The sequence below is a fragment of the Schistocerca gregaria genome, chromosome 2 (assembly GCF_023897955.1).
Source record: "Schistocerca gregaria isolate iqSchGreg1 chromosome 2, iqSchGreg1.2, whole genome shotgun sequence".
Lineage (NCBI taxonomy): Eukaryota > Metazoa > Arthropoda > Insecta > Orthoptera > Acrididae > Schistocerca > Schistocerca gregaria.
In genome coordinates, this window is record NC_064921.1 from 125,925,811 (window position 1) to 125,933,849 (window position 8,039).

Here is an 8,039-nt window from a genome sequence, read left to right on the forward strand (position 1 = left end):
CCTAAGCGTATCAAGGCCGTTGTTACGGCCAGAGATGGTTGTTCGGGGTACTGATTTCTCAGGATTTATGCACCCAAATTGCGTGAAAATGTAATAACTTGTCAGTTCTGGTATAATATATTTGTCCAATGAATAGCCGTTTATTGTCTACATTTCTTCTTGGTGTAGCAATTTTAATGGCCAGTAGTGTAATATCAACTTCCTACAGCAGACGGCAGAGACGCTTCGTTGCTTGACTCAATAAGATTCCGAATCAGTTGGTGACCCATTCTGATCTTTGACTGCGCAACAATTGCCCACAGGTTTCGGAGATTTTTCCGATCTGAGTCCAAGGAGCGCACTCCTCATATGCGATCGAGGTTTAGGGTCAGACTGACCAATAAATACCTCCTGTTTTCAGCGACCACTAACTGTGCGCTGCAGCTTGCACCGTGTGGTGGGCAGAGATACACGAAAGATACTAGCAAAGTTTTACATATCATCTAGGACTGTTGATATTTTTTGAAAATATCGCAAATCCGATGTATCGGTATTTAAAAAATATCATTATTGGCTCTCGAAATATCGGAAAAATTAACGATATTTTGACGGAGAAAATATCAACCTTCTCGCCTATAAAAATATCGGGTGCACATTGTAAACATACTATCGGTTCTAGAGCTGTATATTTAAGTACTGATTTATTATATATTATTAGATATTCCGTACTTAAACAAGCTAGCAGCATGCCTGTCTCGTTTTTGATCAAGAATTGAAAGGAAAATAATGGACGTCCACGCTTGGCTATAATCACTTAGCTAACAATAGTAACTGCATGTAAGTGGTACAATAAAAGGTATCCGATGGATTTTCGTCACATATCGTGTTTATCCGAAACACTTCATGTCGACTTCCCTGTCTTTTCATTTCTGCTAACGCCGGCGACCTAGAAGTATTAGTGTCAAAATTGCGGGTGAAAATATATGTTGCAGTTTCTGTTGGTACCTCTGAGCGCCGATTACGTCTGCAATCCCCAACCCCCTCCCCCTCTCCCTAAAGACCAATCTTTTTATTAAGATTTCTGTTAATCATTTTCAGCAACTGTTTTTGAAGAATGCCGATGTGAAGAAATAACACACTAATTACGTTAAAATTAGTTTTTAATGCAGCTTGTGTGTTATTTTTTTTACATCGGAAATCCTGTTATTTCATTCACATCACCACCGCACTGCAATCGGACTTCATCTTTTGTGCCACTTATGTTTGTTTCACACAGTCAAAGAGAAATATTGGACGTGATAGAAGCTCAAAAACTAGTATGACTCCTGCACACAGCGAAATAACATTATGTTCTCCTAGAATTTCAAAAGAAAAAATATTTATCGAAATTGCGAAAAAATATAATATAAAATAAAACTATCGGCACTCAGTATAGCCATTTTGATATCGGTATATCGGGGGAAGAAATATCGCTGACATATATAGATATTTGTAGGAGAAATTTAATTATATATCGATATATTGATATCTGATCAATAGCACTAGTAAAGTCTCAATAAAATCACGCTGCGACAATCGATGTCATTTGCTGTTGCTGTTGTTGTTGTGGTCTTCAGTCGTGAGACTGGTTTGATGCAGTACCTACTGCAACCTACGTCCTTCTGAATCTGCTTAGTGTATTACTCTCTTGGTCTCCCTCTATGATTTTTACCCACCAAGCTGCCCTCCAATAAGCCGGCCGCGGTAGTCTCGCGGTTCTAGGCGCACAGTCCGGAACCGTGCGACTGCTACGGTCGCAGGTTCGAATCCTGACTCGGGCATGGATGTGTGTGATGTCGTTAGGTTAGTTAGGTTCAAGTAGTTCTAAGTTCTAGGGGACTGATGACCTCAGATGTTGAATCCCGTAGTGCGCAAAGCCATTTGAACCAATTTTTAAACCTTCAACCATCATCAGTTATTTTGCTCCCCAAACAGCAAAACTCACTTAGTACTGAATCTACTTACTGTAATCGTTTCTTGATCTTCTTCTTCGATTTTTACTCTCCACGTTGTCCTTCAGTACTAAATTGCTGATCCCTTGATGCCTCAGAAAATGCCCTACCAACCGATCCCTTCTTCTACTCAAGTTGTCCCACAAACTAATCTTCTCCCCAATTCTATACAATACCTCCTCATTAGTTATGTGATCTACCCATTTAAAATTCAGCATTCTTCTGTAGCACCACATTTCGAAAGCTTCTATTTCCTTCTTGTCCAAACTATTTATCGTCCATGTTTCACTTCCATACATGGCTACACTCCATACAAACACTTTCAGAAACGACTTCCTTACACTTAAATCTATGCTCGATGTTAACAAATTTCTCTTCTTCAGAAATGCTTTCCTTGCCATTGCCAGTCTACATTTTATATCATCTCTACTTTGACCATCGCCAGCCACTGTGGCCGAGCGGTTCTCGGCGCTTCAGTCTGGAACCGCGCGACTGCTACGGTCGCAGGTTCGAATCCTGACTCGGGCATGGGTGTGTGTGATGTTGTTATTTTAGTTAGGTTCAAGTAGTTCTAAGTTCTAGGGGACTGATGACCTCAGATGTTGAATCCCATAGTGCGCAAAGCCATTTGCACCAATTTTTAAACCTTCAACCATCATCAGTTATTTTGCTCCCCAAACAGCAAAACTCACTTAGTACTTTAAGCGTCTCATTTCCTAATCTAATATCCTCAGCATCACCCAATTTAATTTGACTACATTCCATTATCCTCGTTTTGCTTTTGTTGATGTTCATCTTATATCCTCCTTTCAAGACACTGTCCATTGCGTTCAGCTGCTCTTCCAAGTCCTTTGCTGTTTCTGACAAAATTACAATGTCATCGGCAAACCTCAAAGTTTTTATTTCTCCTGCATGGATTTTAATACCTAATCCGAATTTTTCTTTTGTTTCCTTTACTGCTTGCTCATTGTACAGATTGAATAACATCAGGGAGAGGCTACAACCCTGTCTCACTGCCTTCCCAACCTCTGAATCCCTTTCATGTCCCTCGACTCTTATAACTGCCATCTGGTTTCGGTACAAACTGTAAATAGCCTATCACTCCCTGTATTTTACCCCTGCCACCTTCAGAATTTGAAAGAGAGTATTCCAGTCAACATTGTCAAAAGGTTTCTCTAAGTCTACAAATGCTAGAAACGTAGGTTTGCCTTTCCTTTATCTATCTTTCCTTAATCTGTCTTCTAAGATACGTCGTAGGGTCAGTATTGCCTCACGTGTCCCAATATTTCTACGGAATCCAAACTGATCTTCCCCGAGGTCGGCTTCTACCAGTTTTTCCATTCGTCTGTAAAGAATTCGCGTTAGTATTTTGCAGCCGATGTCAGTAATGTTAGGGTGTAGGCCTGATATGTATGAATAAGAAATCTTCATGTTCTAGTGTTCTGATGATTCCATCTGGTCCGAAATTGATTCTGCATTATGACACTCATGTGAATGGAGGTGACGGTCGGGTACTATTGGACCGTAGATAGTATAGGACTAGGTATGCCCCTAAAGTCTAGCGCCTGGAACAGCAACGGCACCATGATTACGGAGGAAGAAGACCATTCATGCTATTTTGAGTCGAAACAACAGTGTCTTTTTTTAACTTATTGGCTTTCGGGACGTACCCATACAGCCATCTCGTTAGTGGAATGTCAGTTATGACGATACGAGCTTGAGGACAACACGGCGTCCAGTCCCCGAGGAGTGAACATCTTCGACCCAGCTGGGAGTCAAACCCGGGCCCCTTCAGTTAGCAATCCGTCGCGCTGACTGCGCCGCTACCTGGGCGGAATACAGTTTATTTCTGAGCAGCAATAAGTTCTGGTCTTAGAGTGGTTTTAGGTGCACAAATTTACTTTTGCAATGTCGTGTTTTGCTTAATATTGCATAGGAATGTTAAACCACTACAGCGATACCGTGTTATAATAAAAAAAAAAGAATAAATAAATAAATAAAAATATTATATTATTGTTTCTAAATATTATTAAATATTCATATGAAAACACATTTTGTAGGATATAATACGATTGCGTTATTAAAATGTCCTGTGCTTATTTCTATCTTCTGGGTATCGTACTTCGCTTACATTTCAATTGTAGCTGCAGGCGGCGGACCACGAGAACACCGTTGCTTGTTATAATCGAGAAAATCCTCCTTATATGGTTTTCACTTTACTTCAATAAATAAAAAATACTTGATACTTCGTTCAATATCTATTATTCATGCACACATATGATATATAGAACTCGTGATACTTCATATTTAAAATCGCACATCTTCATCGTCCTTCTGCATACGAGTCTGAGTGTGTGTGTGTGTGTGTGTGTGTGTGTGTGTGTGTGTGTGTGTGTGTGTGTGTGTGTGTGTGCCTGTAAAAAAACCTGTACAAAAACTGACAGTTTTTTCTTTCATTTGTCTGCGTCTTATCGCGTATTCATAATTACCGTCTTTGTTAATGCTTATGATCTATTGGTGTTTCAATTTTTTGTTTTTTAATAAATATTAACTTTATGATATCCTGGGGGCCTTTCATCATGCGCTTACAGAGTACGTTCAGGTTATGCCAGATAAAATAATTTTGCGTTGTATCGGACTACATAGATAGCACAAAAACTTACATTTGTGTTGTTCATTTCTTTAATAGGCACCGATGGAGAGGGCAGAACATAAATGTGGTGAAAATAAAATGAAGGAATCCGAAGAAAACCTCAGACTTATTTAAATGACGACTGGGGAAACGAGAGGGAAATGCACTAAGCCGTAGACTTACAGTTTTGAGGCAAAACAAATAGATACCCTTCAAAACTGTTTTAGAAAATAATTGAACGGGGAACAGTATTCTACGATGATGTTAACAGTTTAAAGGGCCAGCTTATAACTTTGAGTAAATATGTATATTTAAAAGTAGTGTACCTACAGTGTATAAGAGGTATAAGTGCAGATACTTATATTGGTGAATGAGGACAGTTACTGAACAACATTACATCAGTATTTACATCATTTTCAGACTAATAATTGTAGCTATAAGGACTGGTATGTTTCAGGTTTGTTAGTACCTCCAAGTACATGTCCAACAGGTCAGCTGTTGAAGTGTGAACACGTGGACGTCAAGTGGTTAGTTTATACTGTCAGGCGTACTACACTTAATGGTGCATTTGTGAACGTGCAAAAAACGTAATGTAGTAAATTACATGAGATGTTTGCGGAAAGACTGTTAGACGCAGACGCAACTAACATACTAAAGTGGGTACATATTAAGGCACCAATGATCACAATATCTCCAATTATACCACTAACCCAATGTATATTCAGCATATATGAAAAATGAAGCACCCTTTCAATAAGACAAAAATTAAAGCAGTTAAACACATTTGCAGCGACTTTCGTCAGAAGACGTGAATATTTAAGGCTGATGACAACTGTCTTCTCAAGCCTGCACCGAGCAAGAAGATTCAGCAAGGAACAAGTGAACAGATACTTCGAAAAACTAGGTGAACGGATGGATAAATTCAGTTTTATAACCATTTAACATCCAATTAAAACTCTTTCCAACAAAAATGACATTTTTACACATTATGATTTCAATGGGATACAACCCTCCAAAAAATTAAACGACCATGTTGCAAAGGATGGAGAATATATAACATCATCAAGAAACATCATCTTATAACAGTTATTTTTATGTACCTATTATGCAACCATCATAATATTATATAGTGTGGCGAATGATCTAATACAATTTTCCAAAAATTTTCGAAGGGGCTTACATATCTGACACTACCATTCCCTCCCCTATGAAGGGTTTCAGGAGGAATACTAAATATTTATGAGCTGGTAGTATAGGTAAATTCGAGTGAAACATTCCACATAAGACATTTCCAGTTACTATGGATTGTTCCTCCCCCCATGAACCATGGACCTTGCCGTTGGTGGGGAGGCTTGCGTGCCTCAGCGATACAGATGGCCGTACCGTAGGTGCAGCCACAACGGAGGGGTATCTGTTGAGAGGCCAGACAAACGTGTGGTTCCTGAAGAGGGGCAGCAGCCTTTTCAGTAGTTGCAGGGGCAACAGTCTGGATGATTGACTGATCTGGCCTTGCAACATTAACCAAAACGGCCTTGCTGTGCTGGTACTGCGAACGGCTGAAAGCAAGGGGAAACTACAGCCGTAATTTTTCCCGAGGACATGCAGCTTTACTGTATGATTAAATGATGATGGCATCCTCTTGGGTAAAATATTCCGGAGGTAAAATAGTCCCCCATTCGGATCTCCGGGCGGGGACTACTCAGGAGGATGTCGTTATCAGGAGAAAGAAAACTGGCGTTCTACGGATCGGAGGGTGGAATGTCAGATCCCTTAATCGGGCAGGTAGGTTAGAAAATTTAAAAAGGGAAATGGATAGGTTAGATATAGTGGGAATTAGTGAAGTTCGGTGGCAGGAGGAACAAGACTTCTGGTCAGGTGACTACAGGGTTATAAACACAAAATCAAATAGGGGTAATGCAGGAGTAGGTTTAATAATGAATAGGAAAATAGGAATGCGGGTAAGCTACTACAAACAGCATAGTGAACGCATTATTGTGGCCAAGATAGATACGAAGCCCACACCTACTACAGTAGTACAAGTTTATATGCCAACTAGCTCTGCAGATGATGAAGAAATTGAAGAAATGTACGATGAAATAAAAGAAATCATTCAGATAGTGAAGGGAGACGAAAATTTAATAGTAATGGGTGACTGGAATTCGAGTGTAGGAAAAGGGAGAGAAGGAAACATAGTAGGTGAATATGGATTGGGGCTAAGAAATGAAAGAGGAAGCCGCCTAGTAGAATTTTGCACAGAGCACAACTTAATCATAGCTAACACTTGGTTTAAGAATCATGAAAGAAGGTTGTATACGTGGAAGAACCCTGGAGATACTAAAAGGTATCAGATAGATTATATAATGGTAAGACAGAGATTTAGGAACCAGGTTTTAAGTTGTAAGACATTTCCAGTGGCAGATGTGGACTCTGACCACATTCTATTGGTTATGACCTGTAGAGTAAAACTGAAGAAACAGCAAAAATGTGGGAAATTAAGGAGATGGGACCTGGATAAACTGAAAGAACCAGAGGTTGTACAGAGTTTCAGAGAGAGCATAAGGGAACAATTGACAGGAATAGGGGAAAGAAATACAGTAGAAGAAGAATGGGTAGCTCTGAGGGATGTAGTAGTGAAGGCAGCAGAGGATAAAGTAGGTACAAAGACGAGGGCTGCTAGAAATCCTTGGGTAACAGAAGAAATATTGAATTTAATTGATGAAAGGAGAAAATATAAAAATGCAGTAAATGAAGCAGGCAAAAAGGAATACAAACGTCTCAAAAATGAGATCGACAGGAAGTGCAAAACGGCTAAACAGGGATGGCTAGAGGACAAATGTAAGGATGTAGAAGCTTATCTCACTAGGGGTAAGATAGATACTGCCTACAGGAAAATTAAAGAGACCTTTGGAGAGAAGAGAACCACGTGTATGAATATCAAGAGCTCAGATGGCAGCCCAGTTCTAAGCAAAAAAGGGAAGGCAGAAAGGTGGAAGGAGTATATAGAAGGTTTATACAAGGGCGATGTACTTGAGGACAATATTATGGAAATAGAAGAGGATGTAGATGAAGACGAAATGGGAGATACGATACTGCGTGAAGAGTTTGACAGAGCACTGAAAGACCTGAGTCGAAACAAGGCCCCCGGAGTAGACAACATTCCATTAGAACTACTGACGGCCTTGGGAGAGCCAGTCATGACAAAACTCTACCAGCTGGTGAGCAAGATGTATGAGACAGGCGAAATACCCTCAGACTTCAAGAAGAATATAATAATTCCAATCCCAAAGAAAGCAGGTGCTGACAGATGTGAAAATTACCGAACTATCAGTTTAATAAGCCACGGCTGCAAAATACTAACGCGAATTTTTTACAGACGAATGGAAAAACTGGTAGATGCAGACCTCGGGGAGGATCAGTTTGGATTCTGTCGAAATGTT